The 25,369-nt window shown below is 39.8% G+C and overlaps 1 long non-coding RNA gene across 1 annotated transcript; it reads right to left on the reverse strand.

The window, feature by feature from the left end:
- Positions 1 to 225: 225 nt before the first annotated feature.
- Positions 226 to 1,158, reverse strand: LOC149216954 (uncharacterized). Its single transcript, XR_016250603.1, has 3 exons — positions 993 to 1,158; positions 491 to 594; positions 226 to 343 (listed from the first exon to the last, which is right to left on the reverse strand). It is a non-coding gene; the product is annotated as an uncharacterized LOC149216954 (long non-coding RNA).
- Between the last annotated feature and the right edge of the window lie 24,211 nt (positions 1,159 to 25,369).

Below are 25,369 nucleotides of genomic sequence, written 5' to 3' on the forward strand. Positions count from 1 at the left end.
AAAGAGAAAATGAAGGAATTGTAATTCTGAAACAGAGTTACAAAGGGTATCCCATAATTAGTGAGATAATCAAGCAATAATCGCAGCAGTTGTAGAGGGCTTCACTCCCCACTTACCAACAAAGTGCAAGCGAAAAAATCCACCAGAAAATGGTACAACTACTGTGACTAATTCTTTTAGCAGTATGGAATTATCAAAAATTGATATATATCTATACATATAAAAGCATGAGTACCTGAATGTTGTGGCCATCACAAATTGAGAACTAGAACGAGGTAAATATGGAGGAGGAAGTATATCTGAGGCTTGCAAATTCGAATTTCTTCTAAAACAGAGAGGTGTCCTGCAAATTCATTTAACGTAATAGGTATCCCACGATTAGTGAGATTATCAAGCAACAAAGTCCGCAGAAGTTGTAGAGGGCTTCATTCCCCACTTAACCACAAAGTGCAAGCACAAAAGTATGCCAGAAGATGGTAGAAGTCATTACCTGAATGTTGTGGCCATCACAAATTGAGAATAGAACGAGGTAAATGTGGAGGAAGTATATCTGAGGCTTGCAAAATCGAATTTCTTCTAAAACAGACTGGTGTCCTGCAATTACATTTAACGTAATGGGTACCCCATGATTAGTGAGATGATCAAGCAACAACAGAGTCTGCAGAAGTTGTAGAGGGCTTCACTCCCCACTTAACCACAAAGTGCAAGCACAACAATCTGCCAGAAGATGACAGAAGCCATTCGTTTCTGTAAAAATATATATGAAACACTAAAAATATATGAATTAAAATTGCATAAATTCAAACCTATAATCCAAGCCTTATTAAGGATGACAATGGACATGCAAAATGTGAATGAATGCAAACCAAGCCAGTCACCAGAATCGTAAAAGAACCAAAGGAATTCAGTCACGAGAATTGTAAAAGAGCCCGAGGAATTCAATCATCAGAATCGTAAGAGAGCCCAAGGAATTCATTGAGCAAGGAATTTACCTGTCAGTATCGAGAGCCCATAGGTGCAAGTAGAACCTTCAGAATTTCTTGTAACGAATTTGGATTTCAAGGAGATTTCGAATTCCAGCCCTGCGAGTCATTTCTTGTAACGAAGAAATTCTGAAGGAGATTTCGAATTCCAGCCCTGCGAGTCATTTGTTTCTGCAAGACATTGAAAAAAAACAAATCACATTGGTAGAAATTCAAATTTATGTTATGTTACCTGACAGTACCTATATATTATGATGCATATTAGTACATAGCGCTTACCAGCTCAAGCAAAATCTTAACAATCCTACTAGCGTTTAGTTCCCGGACTCTACAGGGTGGCTCAGGACCATGCCTGGAACACATTTGGCTTTAAAGTTTGAATGGGTCGTCTTCTCTCCCGCGCCACTGCTTTTCTTGGCACAGTGCACCTCGTCTCCCTCTGCCACGTCCACCTTCCACGCTGCTTTTCCCACTACCCCGTCCGCCTTCTACGCTGACACCGGTGCTTTTTTTGCCCACTCCCTTGTCCACCTTCTACGCTGACACCGGTGCATTTTATAGCACAGTGCCCAATGACATCCCTTCTAACGCCGTACTATAAGGAGCAACGTTTTCAGGGAAGGGAGGGTTATATGGAAATTTTTGGAAATTGATTTAGGATTTTTGGGGTTTAAAGGGTTTTTAATTTTTGTCATTAAAAAATAATTTAAACATTTTTTATATTCAAAATTAAAAATATATATATGGTCAGATTTTTGTAACAAAATGTTTATCTATGCAAATTATTACCACGGTAAACAACCTAAACCTAATTATAACATGTCACATGTTACATCCATCTAGGATTCTGGGATTCTCAAGTTCCATAAGAGAGACACTTGACCCTGAGTAGAAGTCATATGTTTGTGGATAACATTTTGAATCACAATCACATGTGTTCGTAACTTACAAAAGATAGAAAAAAGGAAACATTTGAACTTGTTATCCAACATTCATAACATTTGAACTTGTTATCCTACACTTATAAATGTTATGAGAACACTCTTGACTTCAAGCATTAGAGATTCAAGACCAAATTGAAACTTTTGAACTTGTTATCCAACATTTATAAATGTTATGTGAACACTTTCGACTTCAAACATTAGAGATTCAAGATCAAATTGTACATGTAGTGTTTGGTGACATGGATCGAAACACGTGAATTTGAATGATGGTTAAGCATTTAATATAAGAAGTAATGTTAATTGATTCAAAATTATGAAGGTTATATTTGGTTTTTTAATCTGTTTCTAAATAAGTTTGAACCAAATGCAAGGTTGATTGGATCATTTGATAATCGAAATTGTCAAAGGCATCATGTAAAGACACAGATTGCAAATGGAGTTGAACCCAAAGATGACCTAATTGTATCAAATTACTCATTAGAGTTGGGAACACATGATGAAACCTTTTCTGAGGGTGAGGTTTTTTCACAACAATTGATGTATGGTGGTATGAATTCTATCCAAAAGCAACAATCTAAACAATGTACTAATTACCAAGAGAGCATGAAAGTTGATGGCATGAATTATTTTAGTCCTCGAGCTAGTGAACAACATTATGTAGGCTTGAGATCTGTTTATAATGAGATATTTGATGTCCCAAGAGAGTCTTTCTATGACGCATGGGATGAAGGAAATTTTATGAAAATAAAGTTATAGATGAAGCTTGGTTTGTCACAAGAGACCTTTTTACACATACTCTTCCTATGGCTCCATTGTTGAAGTTGATGATCACAACACAACTTTGAATGAGGATTTAAGGATTAAAAATGACAGAGTTTTCAATCCAAACCTACCATCTAGTCCCGAGCAAACCGGTAATGCAATATGTACTATATAGTCCAATAACATGAGTTACTTTTTTATTCCTTGAATGTGATAACAATGGGTATCTTGTTGGTGGTATGAATTTGAAACTATTCCAAAGGGAATAGTTTAACTAATTTTTAGTCTGGAAAGTGAAAAAATCTATGTGCAACAATTCTATGCAGAAAAACCATATTTCTATGAACAAAACCACCATTATTTATACCCAAATGACTATAGCATGAGAATTGTTGCTTTGGAAGTTGATTTATGGCCTCGAAGGTTTTGTGATAGCTCTCTTCAAATCTGGATAAACATGGCTAGTATTGGGCAATTTCCCTACTCACCTAAGGTCATTCTCTAGTCACAAGTATCCATTCATTGCTTCAACTTGAGAGATAAACTATCCACTATGAAGATCCTAGCAAAATGGCCCATGCTTTAATGTGTTCTTGTTTAACTTGGCAATTAAACATAGGGGAAAGGGACATTGTACCCTTGAGATGATGAAATGGTTACACTAGATCCTTGATTTTGTCTTTGCAACTCTATTCTTAACATGTTGAGATTTTGGGGTTCTCAAGTGCCCCCAAGGACTCTTGTCCCCGGATTGAAGCTAAAATGTTACCCACAATCTTGTTGGGTAACCATAAGGGGGGCTTAGAGATATTTTAAAATCATGATGAAGACGCTTATTGTAATATCAAATAAGGAGTGAAGTTGAATAAGGTATGGATAGTCATTCATGAACAAACATGATGATGTACTTTAGGACTTACCTAGTGGCCCCAAATTGGAGTAATTATCTTAGTCACATATTTTTCTTTCATATGAGAGTGATATATGTGCAATAATTGTTATCATGGCTTTGATGGAGAAAACTTAACTTTGACTTGGTTGTAACTTATAAGTATGGTTTATATGCTTGACATGGATGTGGCCAAGATCTATCATTGTTTAATATGAAATTTGGACACAACTGAAGGTATTGTTAGTAATTATAAGACAATAGATCGAGTTTCAATATGAGTAAGGTTAAGGCTACTGTCAAGATACAATGTGCATAAAAAAATCACTTTTTCAGTCAAAATTTTATAGTTTAAGGTATGCTACAATCTATGTTTAGAGTTATTGGCATGATTACTTGGTCAAAAAGAAATTTGGTAGTTGCCACTATGATTTTGAGTTGGTATTGCAACTATAGATGTTGTAGCTAGTACAAGATGATGTGGTAGGGTGGAATAGAACCTAACTGAGATATTTTAAGGAAAATTGGTTGAGTGCAAAGAAACAAGAATGAATACCAACATTGATGTGGATCTATAAATTATTCATGCAACTTGGAGATCCAAAGATGTGGTATGTCTCTCAACAAAAGAATGATTGTTTTGCAAATTAAAATTGAAAATGGAAGCTTCTACTCAACAAACTAAATGAAATAAGTGAGGTCAGCTTGAGTATTTATATACCTTGTGTCATGCGGAAAGAGTCAATTTTGCGAACAAAACCGACCTCCCTAGAAGCTAAGGCTTTCTAGTGACAAACAAAACAATCAAGCACTATCTTTCCCTAAATATGCATTTAAAGTAAAAGCAACCAAGTGTTTAAGGCTTACCTCTAGTCCAACGCTTGTTTGTAGCAGCCAAGCCACTTCGATCCAGATGAGATCCTTCTCCTTGAAACCTGCATTCACTAACAAGCAAACGATTACATGGCACCTGAATAACTCATATAATAAAACATATTCATCATAAAGACCAAGGAGTTTATGAAACAAATTATATATAACAACTTGTTGAGAAAAATGAACTTAATTGTATTAATTGGAAACAAAAGAAACCATTACAACCAGTGCCTTGGTGTTGTGCAGGTCCCTCCCAGGGTCCAGCAAGAGTTCTCCTTTACTTTGATCAGCTCACCCACTTCCAAATGAAGCTAAGAAAGGATTGTAATCTCTCCTCTCAAGCTCTAAAAGGGAGTCCTAATTTCAGCAGCATCTACCATTAGGAATGTTCAGCTTTCAACCTCCCCTCCCTCTGGCCCAATGCCTGTATTTATAGTGCTTTGGAGGAAGTTAATCAGGTCCACCATCAATGGGATAAGCCCCTCTTTCAATGGGATAGCTCCCCTCTTCATGGGATAAGTTCCTCTTTCATTGGGATGCATGAACCATCTAGAGGCGCTCAATCCACGTCAAACCATCTTCTAGAATGCTCCAGAATCGACCACAAGTAAGTTTTTTGAAGTAAAACTTGCGCCTTTTGACCTTTACAGGAGTACGCACCCACCCCTTTACAGACAGAACGTACAAGTACGCAGGTATTATGAACTTGAGGTGCGTACACGCAGGTAAGGGTAAGAGAAACTGCGTAACCAGAGTTATATTGACTTTTTAAAGACTTTCTCTCTTTCTTGGAGTTTGACATGAGGAGCAGAGGTATAAGACTTGCCAAGGAGGACAGTATGACAATTGATGGAGCCATACTGACTGCAAATAGTCATGGTGACAAATTTTAGTGTAACAGATTGCCCCCTAAAGTGCGAAGCCTGTAGTAGATTAGGGTTTCATATCATCTAGGAAGGGTGAAGCACTTTATCATTTCAAGCATTATCTTGTGGAGAGCCCAGTCGGAACCTGCAAATATTCAACACAAAATACATATATGAGATCATATCATCACTGAGGTAGGCATTCCCATACTCAGATCAAAAACTTTAACTAACAAACTAACTACTGCTCTGATATAGGAATGATTTCGCAGTACATCATAATCATAGACTCATGTAGACACAGTATGGACGCAACCATCTGTTTATAGTTAGTCTACTATATAATGAATACAAAACTCCTCGCAGCCTGGATGGCGGAAACTAGATCCAGGGTCTTCATTTCTACTTCCTGAAATAGTACGATTCTATCCATGCAAATAAATGAGTTGATGTCGAACATGGTAGAAACCACTTGATTACCAGTCAATGATGTAAACTGTTAACAAGTGTGAGAGAGACCACCAGTGATGTTAATGGTTCTCAAAGTACCCAGTACAATCCATGAGATGTGAATGAATGTGTTGATGTCGAACATGTCACGGAATCCTTCGATCGAAAGTCAATGATGTAAACTGTCGTCAAAGGCGAGAAACCTGCCATTGATGCATGCAGATTTCAAGGTACTGACGATTTCTAGATCATCTTTCTAGATAATGTGCTGATGTCGATAGAAAGTGATCCGTCGTAGGCAAGCCCACAACACGAAATCATAGATCAAGTCGAAGAAATGTAGCTGTAAGGACTGACTCAGGGATGGTCAAGATGGATGACAGATATTTTGCAGATGAATGTTTTATTTGCAGTGACCTCTTGAACACATAACGACACAACAGATGGCTTGGTGACAATTGACCCAAAGTTAATACCCAAAAACTGGCTGAAGACTTTCAATGTGGTTTGATCAACTATTAGGCAAAGGATTTCCCAACCCAGGTGAATGAAAAGTGTCGTGTTCAAGAGTGGTGATAAGGTTTTTTCTGAGACAAAGGATAACAAATAGGCTCATTTTTCTCTCTTTTCCCCCACCATTTCTGGCAAGTACCTCTTTATTTTTTTACAAGCTTGAGGAGGATAACATTTGCTTGATTATAAGCTCATCCTTCGGATGAGTCCAACTTAGTTTAGATTCGAACCCTAAGAAGGAGTGGTCCATTCCTGTTTGTAATCAAACAGGTCCTTTACTGTGAAATTTTAACGAGTCCAATATAGGAGAAACTCGGCGTTTTTCAATTTTAGAGAGTCTGAAAAACTTAAGAAGACTCCAGGGTTGACCTTTTTCGTAAATTTGTGTCTCCCAAGCCCGAAAAAGTATAAAATAATACTTGAGAGAACCGCTTGATCTTTACGACCAAGGAGTACTTTCATGATTAGTGTCTCTGATCTGAAAAGTAAAAAGCGATCAAGGACACGTCGTTTTATTTCCAATATCGAATTTGAAACGACAAAAATCCGGCAATCTTTTCATGTTTTTACGGTCAGAAAAGGGCTATAAGAGGACCGTCTTTTAATTCTGTTTTAACGAGTGTAAAAGAAACGCTCAGCAATCTTTCCATATTTTAGGAGTCAGAAAAGGGCTTAAAGATGACTCTGATGTTTTTGTTTGTAAAAAATGACAATTTTCCCTGAAAATCCTTTATCCTGCACAAAAACCAACACATTACTCATACATGTTGAAGATAGATAAAAATACTTTGAAAAATACCTTTTCATGGTGAAAAATAAACAAATTTACCATTTATTTACCCAAAAAACCTATAAAAAGGGCTTTTACCATTTTACTGTTGAGGAGAGAAAAAGGGCTTTTGGCAAGAAACTTCCCGTGGACATTGCGGAGAATCCGACCGTCGAAACCGAACGCCGTCTCTTCCAGGTAATTTTCAACATCCTCCTCTTCAATTTCATCCGTTTAGAATTCTTTTTTAGGCCCTAGAATTCATTTTTGGAGGCTTTGGGGTTTCAAGAACCGCCTCTCGAGGTACGCAGGTGCCACACTAGGGACCCGCGTACCCCGACATTTTCTCAGTTGGGAAAATGTCGGGAGTACGCACCTTGCCTTCAGGGAACCTGCGTACCCACGCTCTATTCCTAAAGGCGGGCTGCGTACCCCGTGAAACGAGTTTTCAAACCCCAAATTCTTCAAATTGGACCAAAATTTTTTGATTTCATGGAATCTAATGGATGTTTTCTGGTGTGTAGATTGTTCACCATGCTTGATTCGCGCAAGAGAGAGCACGAAGATTTTGATTTGGCCGCCATTAATCATCAACCATTAATTGATGTTTTGAAGGCATGCGGCCTTTATAAATACTGGGCCATACCTGGCATGAGGGCCCAAGTGAGATTTCTAGAGTGGCTGGTAGAAAGATGGAACGTTCAGGACCAGTGTTTTTATATTGGAGGGCACCAGCTCGAGATGGAGCCCACAGATATTTTCTTTCTCACTGGTTTGCCCAAGAGAGGCGAACACTTGACTCTATTCGGGACTAGGCCGGGTGGCCAGTCCATCGCTAGTCTCCGACTAGAGTGGTGTAACACTCAGACTCAGGAGAAGGGGATAGAGATCAAAACTATATCCCGTCCTGAAATTATGGTGATTGCCTTTACAGTTACCAGACTTTGCGGGGCTGCCACTGGATCCCAGATGCGGATGGCGATTGATTGCTATCGAGGTACCATTTTCAACTAGTGTGATGCTGTGTTGGCCAATGTAAAAGGCCAACTGACTAAAGCCAAAAATGGACAGCTAAAGACTTTTGGTTATGGGCCTTTAGTTGTGAGTTTTGGCTTAGAGAGGGTTCCGATGCTGATCCCACAGCAGCTCACTGTTGGTGTTGGGCTTCCTCGAGAGCCCAAATTGATGCGATGGGTTGCGGTTATGGCCCGTCATCCTGATGAGGGAACGGAGGTTGTTCGATTTACTCCGGAGTACTTTCACTGGTTAGAAGACCAAGTCTTTTCTATACAGGATTTTCCTTATGTCGGAGTTGATTTTCGTGGAGATCCAGACATGGTTCTTCCACCGGGAGAACAATGGGATGATACAGGTAACTTCATTTTCCACAAGTTTTTTAAACTATCTATTTTTTTTGTTTGTTTTTATATCGTCTCAAAACTGATAGTAATAATTTTCAAAATGCAGATGTAGGCCCACGTCGTCCAGCCAATCTCCGGCCTTTCGAGAGGAGACTACCAGTTGCAGCGGCACCGGCCCCACAGGACGAGGCCACAGAGACTTTAGCTGAGTTGGAAAGTGACCTAGAGCGTCTTACAACAGATATACCGGAGACTACCATAGATGATATTCCTATCAGGTTTCAGCGCTATGTAGTCGGGGTCCCAGGACCTTTTAGGAGGTTCTTGTGTAGGGTAGCCCGTGCAGTGGTGTCATATAGAGATCATCACCAGTGATTGGATGGTCGTTTTGTAGACACATGTGACATTTTGGTTTTTTGTACTTATCATTTTTGCCGATCATAAGGTGTTTTTCAACCTATGATCGAAGACGATGTATTTTTTGACACACTCCTATCTATATATATCATTATTACTGGCTTATCTTGTAAATCATGTTATGGAATGGTTTTAAATTTACATGTATGATTATTGCAAATGTCTATTTAACATTCGAGAAGTAATTGCATCTGCTAATGTATTTAAAGACCTTGGAATATGTTGATATTCAATGTAATCAAACTCACGTTCCAAGAGACGCACTCTCAAAAATAACCTCAATAACACTGGATTTCTGATGGCATACACTATATTAAGCTATAATACAACGAGTTAAGAATCTAACCTCACTATCAAACTCCGAATCCCAAATGAAATAGATTCAGACAATAACTCAATCACTGCACTGTATTCGGCAATGTTGTTTGTTGTTTGACCGAGGCTCACCCCATGCATAGATACTAACTCGTCAGAGGGCGAATAGATAACCCAAGTTGCGGAAGAGATATTCTGTGTACTACGACAAGTGCCATCAGCGAAACCAATGTATGTTTGGAGAGGCATCGACATCTGCATCATCAAGAGTAAAACCAAGATAAGCTAGAATAATGACGAAAAAAACACACTCTCTAGGCTAAGCACACTCTCTATACTAACAAACACACCAGCTAGAAAGAAAAACTAACCTAACTAAGAATCTCCATACCCATCTTTTAAGCATAATACCTCTTTAGGTAAAGTCCATTTCTGGGTTTACCCAAAGAGTCCCTGTCAAAGTCTACCAGCTCATAGGCCCCTTTTGCTAGCTTTCGCTTGACAATATAGGGCCCGTGCCACATAGGAACGAATTTTCCAGCACCTAATTTATCATTAGATTGATCATATAATAACACTAGGTCTCCTTCTGAAAAATTTCGAGGGGTCACATTTCGATCATACTGAGCTTTCATACGTTTTGCGTGAGTCTCGATCGCCAATGCAGCATCACGTCGATTTTCATCTAATTGAGCTAAGTATAATAAACGCTTTTCCTCTTCGGAAGTAGCTGGAAGTAACTCGATGGCCATTTGCAGTGACGGGATTTCGAATTCAATGGGTAGCACAGCTTCCAAACCATAAACTAGTTGGGAAGGAGTGAACCCTGTTGATGTTTTCACTGAGGTTCGGTACGCCCAAAGCGCTGAAAATAACATGTTGTGCCAATTCGACCAATGAATACCAATGATTCGTCGGATCATGATAACTAAAACTTTGTTGATGGACTCAACCAGACCATTTGCTTGTGGATAATAAGGAGTTGAACTATCGTGACGCAAACCAAGCTGGCCTGTAAGTTCTGTCATCATAACGTTTCGAAAATGGCGCCCATGGTCAGTGATTATCGCTTGTGGGACACCAAACCTAGCAATTATATGATTGAACACGAAAATTGCAATTGTCTTGCCGTCTGCCTCGAATGTAGGCATCGCCTTGGCCCACTTAGTAAAATAATCTACCGCAAGGATGATATACGCATGCCCCCCGGCCAAGTGAGGGTTACATGTAATAAAATCGATACCCCATTTGGCAAAAGGACCAACGGCAATTATAGGGTGGAGAGGAGCAGGTGGAGCGCGCATCTTTCGATCAAACACTTGGCAGTTGTGGCATTTTCGGACCGCAGTAATACAATCTTTAAACAAGGACGGCCAGAAGTAGTCAGCACGCAATATCTTTTGGGCTGTGGCATACCCAGACATATGACCACCACACACTCCAGAGTGACAGTCATTTAGAACCCTTTCAGCCTCTTCGTGAGTTAAGCAACGTCGAAAAATAGAATCCGCCCCACGACGATAAAGAGTATCTCCAATAATTTTGTATTGTTGGGACTGGAATCGAATTTTCCGATGTTCCGACTTTGAAGTTTCGGGCCGAAAGGATTGGGTCTAGAGATAGACGATGATATCCCCATACCACGGATCTAAAGTGCTGATTAGAAACAAAGATTCGTCCACAATGGGCTCCTCTGCCACAGTTTCCGTGTCAGCACGCGAGAAGTCGCACATTAACTCTGCAAAAACTAAATATTTCTTAGACTTAGATTTCTCAAACTCCAAGTCGAACTCCTGCGGGATAACAATCCATTTAGAGTACTTTCCCCCTAGCAATTGTTTGGTCAAAATGTAGATCATAGGGTTGCAATCCGAAATGACTGTAGTTTTACGGAGTAAAATGTAGTGACGAAAACGTTGGACAGCTTGAACGGCTGCCAATGCCAATTTCTCCACATGTGAATATTTTAGCTCAGTGGGATTTAACGTCCGACTAAGGTAATATATCACATGTTCCATTCCGAATTCGTCTTCCTGAACTAAGACCATCCCAATGGTGGAATGAGCGGCGGCGAGGTACAAAAAGTAATCCTGGTTGTAGTTGGGAGGATGCAACAACGGTGCATGGGTCAACGCGTGTTTGAGTGCATCAAAAGATTTCTGAGCTATCTCATCCCAAGAGAAGTGAGCGTTCTGTTTCAACAACCGTGTAAAACCCTTTGTAACCTCGGCGTAGTTAGGAATGAATCGTCGTAAAAAGTTTGCTTTCCCCTGCAAACTTTGGAGTTGGCGAAGACTCGAAGGAGGAGGCAATTTGATGATAGCTTCTACCTTCGAGGGATCGACGCGAATGCCGGCTTTCGAAACTACAAATCCTAACAATCGTCCCACTTCTATACAGAAGACGCATTTGTGTGGGTTCAACGGAATACGATAATGCCTACACCTCATGAAGATTGCTCGTAAATGGACAAGGTGGTCAGCTCGATGTAATGAATGAGCAGGCAAATCATCGAGATACGGTTGCACAATGTGTTTGATGTCATGAAACGCATAAGACATCGCCCTTTGAAAAGTTACTCCGATTTTCTTAGGCCCAAAAGGTAATTTGCAATAAGCAAATGTCCCCCATGGACAAATGAAAGCCGTTTTCGGTTGATCGGCAGGTAGAATATGGATTTGATTGTATCCGGAAAAACCGTCCATAAAGGAAAATATTTCGCTGCTGGCACAATCGTTAATGATTTGATCGATATAGGGTGTTGGGTAGTTGTCCTTTGGACAAGCTCGATTAATGTCCCTATAATCGATGCATATTCTTATTGTTCCCTGTTTCTTGTTAACCAGAACAATATTCGATACCCAATCCGTTAACGGGATCGGATAAATGAAACCTGCTTTCAACAACTTTTCAACTTCTGCTTTAATTGCAGCAGCTTTTCGTGGGTGAATCTGACGCAAACGTTGCCGAACGGGTTTAGCGTCCGGGTAAGTTTTGATCTCATGAACAACAATCGCGGGATCAATTCCTGGCATTTCCTCATAGGACCAAGCAAACTCGTCGCAGAATTCTTGAAATAGGGCCTTGTATATCTGAATTTCGTCATCTGTACACGAGGCACCTATATGAATGTTCTCAACAATTCCAGGCTTAACCGAAACGTCAATGGGAATAGTACGAGAGATATTTCCCAAATTCAGCTCTGAATCAGGATGTTTCATGGGATTCTGAGCTTCCTTGACATATTCAGTTGTAAAAACTGATGAGAAATCATTTTCAAAACGATCATCCTCAGGTAAAAACGAAGATCTATGATGGAGATCTTCCCATGGTAAATCGTCTACACATAGGAATTCAGGAAGTTGCTCGTCAGATGACATAGCTTCGGGAAACGCTATTAACTCCGAGGTTGATGTGAAAAGTGATTCCTCACTAACCACATTCATTTGGTCGATTTTGGTTGAACACGGGTCTGTAAAAGACTGCACGGCTTCATAGGCAATTTCATATGGACTCAACGGCATAGAATTACCAAATGAGTCTATTTCAGATTGAGAAGGAATGATCCAAGGATCGTCATAAAAAATAGTGTCTGATATAATCATATGAATAGTTGCAAATGAAGATAATGCGTTGAGTGGAGGAAAAGGAAAAGTGCCCAGTAAACCGGCATCTTTAACTAATCCTATGCCAACATCCTTATATGGGATAGTCGTTTTACCGACATGTTGAATACTCTCTGAAGAGGATGGGTCGGATGAAAAGTAAGCCAGCTGGTCTATTGTTACGATCTTTCCATTATGTGGGAACTTTATTACTCGGAAGACCGATGAAACGACCGCTGTCATAGCGTAAGTCCAACTTCGACCCAAGAGAAGGTTGTAGTCTAGAGGGGCATCAACCACCTCCACATCTAGACTAACGGTTTTCCCTTCAACCCCTATAGGCAAGTCCTGTAGAATGCCAAAGGGATGAAACCCACGGCCATCAAAGGCCTTAAGAATTGTCGGGGATTGATTTAGTGAAGGAGAACCAAGCGATCTCCAACACTGTATCGACATAATACACGTTGAAGCTCCCTCATCAATTAGAGTCCGATGAATAGGCCTGTTTTTGACTATCACTGGGATCTGGAAAGCCATTTGATGAGGCAAACGCGGTGTACTATTTTCTAGATCAAAGATTATTAGGTTTTGGTCCTAAATATCAATAGCTCCTATAGCCGACAAAAGTAATTTGCGTTGTGCTGGGCATGATTGCAGCACTTCCAAAGCCGACATTGCTGAGGGTGAAACAGCTAAGTCCTCAACAATGTTATAATTCTGGGCTGCTCTCGCATGTGGATTGAAAGCAGACCTTCGAAGTACACCCTTGGCGGGCGGCTTGATTACTAAGTCTGGATTAGGTTTCTCGATCTGTAGTGGATCGGAACCGGGAGCTGAGGTTGATGGATTAGAATGAGAAGATTCCGCTTCTTTGCCATCAACAGGACTTTTACTACTATAATCTTGCGATCGAGTCGCAATCCTTACACGGGACATCATCAATATGGGTTCTTCATTGGCACTCGAGGAAGAACCTATCATTTTGCTATCTTTTGGAAATGGATCCTTCAAGACAGCAGGAATTTGGGAACCTTTGACGATTTTCGCAACCTCTGCTCGATGAGGGCAGTCTCTTGTAAAATGTTCTTCTTCACAAATAAGACAAGGATAACGAGGTTTGCGCTTATCATCGTTAGATTCCGCCTTTTCTGTTTTCTCCTTTGGAGTTTTGTCTGCTTTATTCTTCTTCTTCCCTTTCTTCTTTCCACCGGATTTTGATTTAGCTGTAGATGATTCTACAGCGTGAATATCGGCGGAAACCTCAGCAGAAGAATCTACTGTCGGGGAGTTTGGTAAGGTTATAATAGGAGAAGAATTCTTTGAGGATTTATTCTTGCTTTTAGTGTTCACCATACCAATCATGCCATCTGCGGCATGAGATCTCGAAGGAGCTGCAGCGATTTGATTTGACTTTGGAAGATCTGGGATCTTTTCGTGTAACGTACCTGACTGAGTATAAACTAAGTCAAGGTACTGTGCTTGAGCAATCACTTGCTCCTCAGTAAATACTCCGGCCTTAGCTACGTCTTCAGTAATCTTCGGTAACAATGATTTAACAAACCATTCAGCTAAGATCTGGTCCGAGATAAAAACTTTCACTAACCGCCTTCGACATCTCCATTCATGAATATGATCGGAAATATAAGTGGATGTCGATTGCTTTAATGAAGTTAGTAACTCCGTGCCATTATCATACTTAACCGACAACTGAAAATGAGTTAAAAACGAGGCAGCTAACTGGCTAAAATTATAAAAAGAGGCCCGTGATAACTCAATGTACCACTTGGCCGCAAGACCAATGAGAGTGCGCTGGAAAAGACGTAAGCGGATCGAATCATCCGAGATGGAATTAGGGGCACACCAGAGGTGGTAAGTCATCACATGATTCGACGGGTCCTCTCCAGACTTACCCTCGAACTTGGGAATGTCACTGGGCAACTTATTTGGCATTGGCGGCTAAAACGGAAGATAATTGATTGGATCATTCATTAGGCGCGACAAGTCTGGTAAATCCAAAGTTGAGATAAACGGTAGCTTCCGATTAGGATCCCTAAAACTCTGGGTCACTATACCAGCCCCAGGAGGAGGATATCCAGGATAACTAGGAATAGGAATCGCGTTCGGGATATTGTATCCTCCTGGAAAACCAGGATTAACCAGACCGTACTAGGGTTGTTGTGGTTGTTGATAAGTATACCCAGGATACGGTTGATACTGGTAAACTGGCTGCTGGACAGCAGGACCGAATTGGTATTGTCCCTGGTACGGTTGATAAGTGAATTGTGGTTGACTTGTGACAACCGTACTTAAACCAGGTTGTCCTACAGGCATCTAAACCGTAGTTTGAATCGTGGATCCAGACGATGGTAAAGATGTCTGAGGAGTAGATACAGGGACAGTAGAAACCGGAGCTGTCGATAATCCAGAAGTAAGTGGGGTAGATGGAACAGATGTTGCGGCAGTTGCAGTAGTTGTTTGAGATGGAGTACGAGGCAAAATAGGCCCAGACTGAGAAACTACCGAAGGTACAGAAGTTTGGATATTAGACTGGACTGGTTGCTGGGGTGAACCAGAAACTAAGGGTTGTCCAGTTTGAGATGACAACTGTACATTTGGCTGCAACACCTGTTGAACTTGCGATGGATCCCACACTATGTTCATTCCGGTGTATTGACCCATAACAGGTTGAGGATATTGAGATCCATAACCGGGTTGAGGGTAGGATTGATAAGTGAAAGGTACATTTCCCGTACCTTGAACATAAGATTGACCTTGGGGTGGTTGGAAACCTTGACTCGAGTACTGACCTTGAGGTAGATACCCTTGAGGCATGTACTGATACTGGGGTTGACCTTGAGGTATAAATTGGTACTGGGGTTGACCTTGGGGTACATATTGAGTCTGGGGTTGACCTTGAGGAACGTAATGTACCATAGGCACGTACTGTCCTTGAGGTTGCCCCCTAGATGCAAATTGTGTACCTTGAGGTTGCCCCCTCAGGCGGTAACTCGCCACCTTGAGGTTGAGAACTGGGAATAGAACCTGACATCATAAGAATGTCTTCTACGCTCAACGACTTTGCACCATTGCTTCCAGTGAACATCCTTTGTTCAATGGGTTGAGGAGATGCTCCCGAAAAAGTACCAAAAAGTGACTGATACCCAGCGGGAACAGAAGGACCGTCGTACAAAAAAGATTCAAGCGATTGAGTAAACATGGACGACTGACCTGACATATTTACGAGAGTATAAATACCCCTAGGTGGATAAGGAGCACGAGGTGGTGAAAAACTTGACACTGAGTTGTCCAAAAATTAGTTAAAGAAAGATACCAAGGAGTACTTCTAGGTGGACTGTAAAAAATCGATTCACGCTCCCTTAGATCAATAGTAGGTTGATCTTCAGGAATAGGGATGCCTATTTCTTCTTCCGGAGCAAGTTCTTCAATAGCTATCAAACCAGAAGGAAGATTTTCGGTGATGACTCTTTCTACCCTAGGTGAATTAGGAGCACTAGAAGTTGGAGAGACTAACCCCGATGTTGGAGTAACAGGTTCAGATATCTCGGGTTCTTCGCCTATATCACTAGTAGGTGAAAAGCTACCAGCAAGTTCGGAAACCGAAACAGCTTCAGGATTATAACCTGTTTCTAGAGTTTGGTAATCAGGATGAACAACCAACAAAGACTCTCCTTCTTCAGGTGACCCGACTTTACTGCCACTAGGAGTTACGAGGACTTTCAAACCTTCGTAATGGCCCGGGACTTCTTCAGGAGGTTGGCCCCGAAGTCTACGGGACTTCCTCAACAAATCAGCCACGGTTACAACCTCAGGAGACTGGCCCCGAAGTCTACGGGACTGTCTTGGTAATTCAGCCACAGCGAAAAACTTTTAACTACTGCACACGCAAACAAAGTAAAATATCAAAGAAAACTGCCTAGAGTCTCTAAAGAACCAAACAAATTCGAATCACACGCCTAAAGAATCTAGGGCGTCAAACCACACACAAACAGTAACCTTCCGGACCGAAAACACTAGTTGGCGATGAAATCCAACATTGCAGAATTCAGTACAGAAGTGGCGGGTGGAACAGTTACCCCGGCAACTTGCTTAATGAATAGACTGGACCAAGTTCCTCCACTTTAACCGTCTCGAGTGAAGTGAACCCCCAAAAAAATCCAAGTGAGTCTAGCCGACGTCTGCTCCAGGTACAGTGGGATCTTCCCTCCACCGTCACCTTAGGAAGAATCCTAAAGATAATAGTCACTAAGGTCACCAACAGCAACAAATCTACCTGGGGGAACAGTCTACGATTCGATAGCACGCAAGGGCAGAGTAACAAGCTCAATCCCCTCTCGGCTCCTTGACAATAATCCAAGGTTTACCGACAAGTGACCCCAGGCTCCTCGACAATGGTTAATCCGAGGTTTACCGTTTGTAGTACATGCATATCTGGCATCGTTCCCAATGAAGGAGAATTGATTCCCTCACTGGTTCGGACACGATCTCGTGCTTCTCCTTTAAGAGGAGCTTTCCCAGAGCATAAATGTAACAGTTGGATTTATCCTACCACAAGATAAGCTACTTGTTTGTTTTTACTGTCTTGGAGAGTTAATTACTCTCCTACTCCAAGACACTAGCCTGATCTATATTGATGTATCAGAGCCCTAGTAAATAAAAAGTTATTAAGTTAATTTTACTTTAAGCGTTAATTTTTATGGATTTTATTTAGGACAAAAGGTAGCAGAGATGAAACTGATGATGTGTAGACTCGACTCAAATCCACTAAAAAGATGCACCTAGGATGAAAAAACAATCTTTCCTTTTCAATGAATTCCCTAGCTAAGAGAGTTGGAGAATGCAAAATTTATAAAGGCAACTTTCTTCGCAATGAAAATCAAAGAAACAATCTCTTTATCTTTTCCAAAGCACACAACACATGACCACTAATTATTTCATGAAAACTTCCTTTATCTTTTCAAAGACTTCAAACGCTACTAAAACAAACTTTTCTCAAAAGAGATTTTGTATTTTTTCCCTATTTTAACAAAGCATGTAAAACTACTTAACAAAAATCAATTTTAAGATCTATAAAAATCTAAGAGAAATTTACCTAAAATCAAATCTAAGAGAAATTTACCTAAAAGCAAATCTAATGAGGTAAAAGCCTACAAAATATAATTCCAAGTTGTTTTACTCAGTTACAATTCAACCAAGGACTAATTCATGCAGAATCATAAATCAGTCAAAAACAAAAATAAAATTTTTTTGTTCTTTTTCTGAAGAATGAAATTCACAGCTTAACAAACAAGCCTTCTTGAAATTCCGCAAAGAGGCAACACAACGGTAGGTTTCTCAAACAAAGGTGGATTTTACGAAAGGTCCGACTCCTAAGAAGACTGAAAAGACCAGGGAGATCCAAGGTTTTTACAACTTCGAAAGCCAGAGTCACTACAAGACCAATACAAAAATCAAACCTAGGGCTAGAACTTCTATGAATTTCACTAAAACCCTTGATGCTAATGAAACAAGTCTAGATGAAAACTTTTGACAGGTAACTAGTGGATCTGGGCAGTAATAAACAAACTATAAACAAAATCTAATGGGTAAAAAGAAAAAAATGGAAATTTTCTAAACTTTTGACAGGGTACGCAGGCAACCTGTTTGCACAGGTGCAGCCATGCTCTGTGTACAAAGCAGAAGTGCGTACAGGTACGCACTGTGCTTAACGCAGAGGGTGTGTACTGCTCTCAAAATCAAGAAAAATAAAAACTATCTCAACCCTAAGCTATTCCACCAAAATTCATAGTCAATCAGTCAAAAACTAGAAAGAAATCAGATTTTCTCAAATCAAAGTATCAATCAAAAGAGAAATCAATCAAATCCATGGATTCCCCAGTGGAGTCGCCATTTTTTCATGCGGAAAGAGTCAATTTTGCGGACAAAACTGACCTCCCTATAAGCTAAGGCTTTCTAGTGACAAACAAAACAATCAAGCACTATATTTCCCTAAATATGCATTTAAAATAAAAGCAACCAGGTGTTTAAGGCTTACCTCTAGTCCAACGCTTGTTTGTAGCAGCCAAGCCTCTTCGATCCAGATGAGCTCCTTCTCCTTGAAACCTGCATTCACTAACAAGAAAACGATTACATAGCACCTGAATAACTCATATAATAAAACATATTCATCATAAAGACCAAGGAGTTTGTGAAACAAATTATATATAACAACTTGTTGAGAAAAATGAACTTAATTGTATTAATTGGAAACAAAAGAAACCATTACAACCAGTGCCTTGGTGTTGTGCAGGTCCCTCCCAGGGTCCAGGGATCAGCTCACCCACTTCCAAATGAAGCTAAGAAAGGATTGGAATCTCTCCTCTCAAGCTCTAAAAGGGAGTCCTAATTTCAGCAGCATCTACCCTTAGGAATGTTCAGCTTTCAACCTCCCCTCCCTCTGGCCCAATGCCTGTATTTATAGTGCTTTGGAGGAAGTTAATCAGGTCCACCATCAATGGGATAAGCCCCTCTTTCAATGGGATAGCTCCCCTCTTCATGGGATAAGTTCCTCTTTCATTGGGATGCATGAACCATCTGGAGGCGCTCAATCCACGTCAAACCATCTTCTAGAATGCTCTAGAATCGACCACAAGTAAGTTTTTTGAAGTAAAACTTGCGCCTTTTGACCTTTACAGGAGTACGCACCCACCCCTTTATAGACAGAGCGTACAAGTACGCAGGTATTATGAACTTGAGGTGCATACACGCAGGTAAGGGTAAGAGAAACTGCGTAACCAGAGTTATATTGACTTTTTAAAGACTTTCTCTCTTTCTTGGAGTTTGACATGAGGAGCAGAGGTATAAGACTTGCCAAGGAGGACAGTATGACAATTGATGGAGCCATACTGACTGCAAATAGTCATGGTGACAAATTTTAGTGTAACACCTTGTGGATGGTAAAAATTTTGAATGCTAAGTTGACCTAAGCATGGTATTTGGAAACCCACAATTGACCTCAATAAGACATGAATTTGATTGGATATGCTTTAACCATTATCCCTAAATTTCTAACCCTTGTGTTGATGACAACTATAACCTTAAACATCTAACCTTTATCAATCATAATCTTTATAGCCACATAACATAAATCACCCTTTATACTAAACCCTTAACTCCTTGAAGGTCTAACCCAAAGAAATCCCCCCATACTTCTCCTCATTTTGAGGTCGATACCCAAGGTAAATATTAGAGTCTTTAGGGTGTAAGGTAAAGTCAACAACATAGCTCAAATCCTATACTCATTATTGTCTCAGCATGTCATTTACAACAATAGAACTTCAATGGAGAGGATAACACTCCATTCCACGACCACTTGGGATACAAAGAGAGAGAGAGAGAGAGAGAGCTCAATGAAAACTCAAATTTCCAATGCAAAAGTTATCAAGAGGTCATGGGATCAATTCCTTAGAGTTTTCCTATGTTATTTGTGATTGTAAATTGATAACACCCTTCATTTTAAAATTTCAACTAAAGAAGAGAGAATCCTTTGAAATGTGATATTTATTTATTATTATATTTTAATATTTTTATTGAAAGGGAAAATATATATTTCTATTCCATAGAGAAAAAGGAGATTTTTTAAAGTGATATTGCACATAAAATCTTATCGTAAAGCGGACAAAAAATGGAATTCTCATACAAAAAAATGTCCAAGCCCTATAGGTTTATAGTTGTCCAATATGTACATAAGAACATAGTTTCTAGCTCAATTAAAAAAAAGAAAAGAAGGAAAAAGCCATGGACACACACACATATAGAGAGAGAGGGGTTTGCTTAAACTACAACAATGTTGTTAAAAAATGTAAAAAAAAAAATATTGCAACACAATAAACTATCCCCCATGAAAGTTTGATAAACCAACAAAAAGAGTGTCTGCACCAAAAAATTGAAATATGATCCAAGTGGTATTAAAGCTTGAAAGTCTTCAAATTGAACTATAAACTCTTGGTGACTACTAGTCAATCCAAATGTTATCTTCATAAAACATTCCTCAAATCCAAATATACGTTGTGCCTAAATAACATGAAACTCTGAAAGCTAAATTTCTACAATCAAAACATATATAAATCACACATAAATACTTAAACTTCATAAACTATAATTTCTTTGAAACATTCATGCAACAATATTGAAAGTAAATCTTATAAATATCTTTGAATAGTTGGATTCAGAGTCTTAACCATGGATTTTTGTAATCACCCCTCCCACATTTACCCACCTTCATCGACCTATAGGGGTAGACATGAGTTGAGGGCTACTATGACATGACTCAACCTCCTAAGTACAGGTAAGGAAGCGAAATTGACAAACTGGAACATCTACAAGACACCCAAGAGCTAAACAACCACTCCCAGTGCCCAAATCCTAAGTTGGAATGCCTTTTTACTGAAATGGACTCCCATTCACATGCATGACAAGGCCTCCATGCGGTTGAGGGCCTCCAACCGCATGCATAAGTCTACCAGGTAGCGATTGTGACCTAAAATGTTCAGTTCAGAGCATGTGGTCCCGGATTCTGAGCCTAAATTCCATGTCAGCCTCTAGACCACTGCCCCGAACTCAATGAGACTTTCTAGAATGATAAATGACATCAAGACAAAGCCACTCATACAAAACTTGATCAAAGACTTGACCTAACCAGACCTAACCATGACAGTCATTTCATCAAACATATTGAGAACATGTAATCTACAGGTCATGAATCCATATCTAAACATAGGGGTTTGATACTTATCTGAGAATCATCAAGAAGGTCTAATTCCCTCTCATAATAACTACAATAACACTTATTAACTCATGCATCCAATAACCATTCATCAACCAATCAAAACATGTAGCTAGAACATGTTATGAAACCATGCTTATAACCATCATATAACCAGAAGAATAACCATGATATAATAGCCATCAAAGCCACATAATAACAAGTACCATTACTCATGAAATACAAGAGGAAAAGAGCTCTTATTAACATATGCAAAATCCAACCAAGTCAGGGACTTCCACATACCACCCAACCATAGATTGAGCTGAACCAAATCTTTCTTTTAGCCAATCACCCCTATGCCATATTCCAAGCATGAATGTGGGACTTAAGACAAAAACAACCAGAGCTTCCCAAATATTAAACCACCTCCACCCTAAGGATTTACTACAATCCCGCCAAAATCGGTCAAGGGATCACTAGGCCCAAAACAATACATGAACCACTAGGCTTTACCGCAATCCCGCCAAAATCGGTCAAGGGATTCCTAGGCCCGAAACAATCTTGGATGCCTCTGGATTTCTTCACCAACACCTTGAGGAATTTTCCTGTCTCCACCCTCAGCCTTTACCGCAATGCCGCCAAAACTGGTCAAGGGATTCCTAGGCCCTTGGGAATTTTCCTGAGACCACCTCAACTGACTCCAAAACCACCTAGCAACCCAAAGCTCAACCAAATGACAAAATCCCATCACACCATGGCTATCTGAAAATGGCAGGGCAAGGTTGAAACCATTGTCACACCTGGCAAAACCCATGGAAATGACAACAAGAGAACCAAATGCATGCATGCATGTACCATGCATTCACAAACCAGCTAGGAAATCACACATGCAACCTGTTACTTGCAAGTATTCCCATTGAAACTGCTTGATCCAACTTTTCCTTGCTTGTCCTTTGCTTTCCTTGTCCTTCCTTTGGATTCCTTTGCTTTCTTTCCCAAATGCTATAGTGGTCCAAGAATTCTCTAGGTGTGAGAGAGAGTAGAGAGAGCTCCAAAATTGAACTATAAAAAAGCCATGAATTGGTCCTCATAAGCCCTTTTATTATTAAGGCCTCTATTTTCTTCAATTTCCTCTATGTTCCTCTCATGCAAACCTATGATCTTTCATCTTCCTTTTCTCCTAATTTCCTTTATTTGCATAAATAAAATATCAATTAATGTCTCTTTGCATTTACAAATGCCTTTTCCAATTTCCTTAGCCATAATAAACCAAAATGAACACCCACTAGGATGTTTTTCCCAACATTCAACTTGGAATACATGTCCCATGACCTTGGTCTTATTTTGCCTTTATTAACTTTATTACATGAACTTTTAACCTGGGGTTGTTACAGACCCCTCCCCCTTTAGGGAACACCGTCCTCTGTGTTCTATGACACCTACAACCAGCAAAATCATTGAAAACTAAAGCATATTTCCCATAGAGCTTTATAACTTAGCTCAATGTATTATTTACAATGAACAGTCTGTTGAAAAGCAAAACCAACATGACAAACATGACAACACAACCATACCGCTTATTGGAGCTTTATAACATAGCTCATTGCGATATTAACAATAACAACCATACATAAATATGTACATATACCAAAAATCCTTTGCCTCAATTGGAAAACAATGAAGGATACATAGCTCGCATCTGATCAGTCATCTCCCATGTAGCTTCATCGGGCCCAAAGTGCTTCCACTACACTTTGACTTGTTCGATTGCTTGGTTATGGAGCATGAGTTATTTACGCTGCAAAATGCACTGAGTTTCTAGTTGGAATTATCCTTTTGGATCCACCTACAATACATACCAGTCTTTCACATGATCAACATCTTTCACATACTTCTTAAGCAATGACACATGGAAAACATCATGGACATTCACTGTCATAGGCAGTGCAAGTTTGTAGGCCAATGTTCCAATACTCTCAAGGATCTCAAAAGGCCCACAATACCGAGGTGCCAACTTGTTACATGATCTAATCCTCAAGGATCTCCTCTTGGGATTGATGTGCAAATACATGTGCTCTTCAAACTGAAACTCCTTAAGTGTCTTGTGTTGATCTGCATAACTCTTTTGCCTGTCATGTGCCCTTTAGATTCTTCTTGATAACCTGCATTTCCTATTCCATTTCTACCAACATGTTTGGTCCTATCAGTACCCTGTTAATTAGATCACTCCAACTGATAGGAGTATTACAACTTCACCCATAAAGTGCCTCAAATGGACTCATCCTCGGTGACTCTTGATACCCATTGTTGTAAGAAAACCCAACTAATGGAAGATATTCCTCCCACCTCCACTATTGGTGCATAAATTACATTCTCAACATGTCCTGCAAAATCATGTTGACCCTCTTTGTCTGTCCATCTATTTGCAGATGATAAGTTATACTGAAGGCCAAATCTATACCCAAACCTGCAAATAACTCCTTCCAAAACTTGGAAGTGAACTTCTCATCTCTGTCTGATACAATCTTCTTAGGAATACCATGCAACCTCAATATCTCCCTAATGAAGACCTAAGTTACCTCACTAGCTGAATGAGTAGACTTAACTGCTATGAAGTGAGCTACCTTGGCCAACTTGTCAATCAAAACCATGATGGAATCATGTTGCCTAGATGTCCTTGGAAAACCTATGATGAAATCCATATAAATGACCTCCCATTTCCATTATGGAATCATAATCGATTTTAGTAACCTACATGGATGCTTACACTCTGCTTTTACCTGTTGAAAATCCAAACACATTGTGACGAACTTAGCTACCTCTTTCTTCAAATTCTACCAATAGTAAAACTTCTTCATAGTTGTCAAAGTCTTACGATATCTTGGATGACCTGAATATGGCTTAACATGAAATTCCCTCAAGATAAGGTTCCTGAGCTCACTGTTGTCTGGCACATAGATCTTGTCCCTAAATCTGACCAAACTGTATGTCGTGAGATGATAGTCCACATCCTTTTCACCTGTATCTTGTTGTTGTAACCTGTGCCTAAGATCCTTGTACTTGTCATCCTGTTGTCTTGCGCGTAAGATCTGATCCTGTAAATTTGTCCCATATGAACTCATGGTTGTTATATGATTTACCTATACTCTTCTGCTAAGAGCATATGAAACCTGATTCTTTTTACCCTTGATGTCCTTGATCTCGAAATCAAACTCACTAAGTGTGGCCAACCATATAGCTTGCCTCGCATTCAGATTAGGTTGGTCAAACAAGTATCTCAGTCCACTGTGATCACTCATCAAGATGAACCTCTTGCCAAGAAGATAGTGTATCCACATCTTCATTATATGGATGATCGCTGGCAACTCAAAATCACGCATCACATAGTTTTTCTCGTGCTCATTTAGTTTCCTTAAATCATAGCATACCACCTGTCTCTCCTTCATTAAAACTCCACCAAATCCTCTTTTGCAAGAATATGTACACACCATGAACTCTTTATCTGGATCTTCAATCTTTCGAACTTGAGCATTTGTAAGAAACTGCTTCTACTACTAAAAAATCTATGCACATTCCTTTGTCCATTCAAGTTTTTTTCCTTTCCTCTGTAATGATGAAATAGGATAGGCAATCCATTAGAAGTTCCTGATGAATCTCCTGTAATAACCTGTTAACCCCATGAATGATCTAACATCATCCACATTCCTTGAAATCTCCCAATCCATGATAGCTCTTGTCTTTTCTAGATCCACTGTTATACCTTCCTTGGAAACAACATGTCCCAAGTAATGTACCTATGTCTGAAAATTTCATTTACTAAGCTTGGCATACAAATGATGCTCTATTAGCAATCTT

The sequence above is a fragment of the Pinus tabuliformis genome, chromosome 1_1, assembly GCF_031772625.1.
Source record: "Pinus tabuliformis cultivar Carrire ecotype Pingquan chromosome 1_1, CPIR1, whole genome shotgun sequence".
NCBI classification, from domain to species: domain Eukaryota; kingdom Viridiplantae; phylum Streptophyta; class Pinopsida; order Pinales; family Pinaceae; genus Pinus; species Pinus tabuliformis.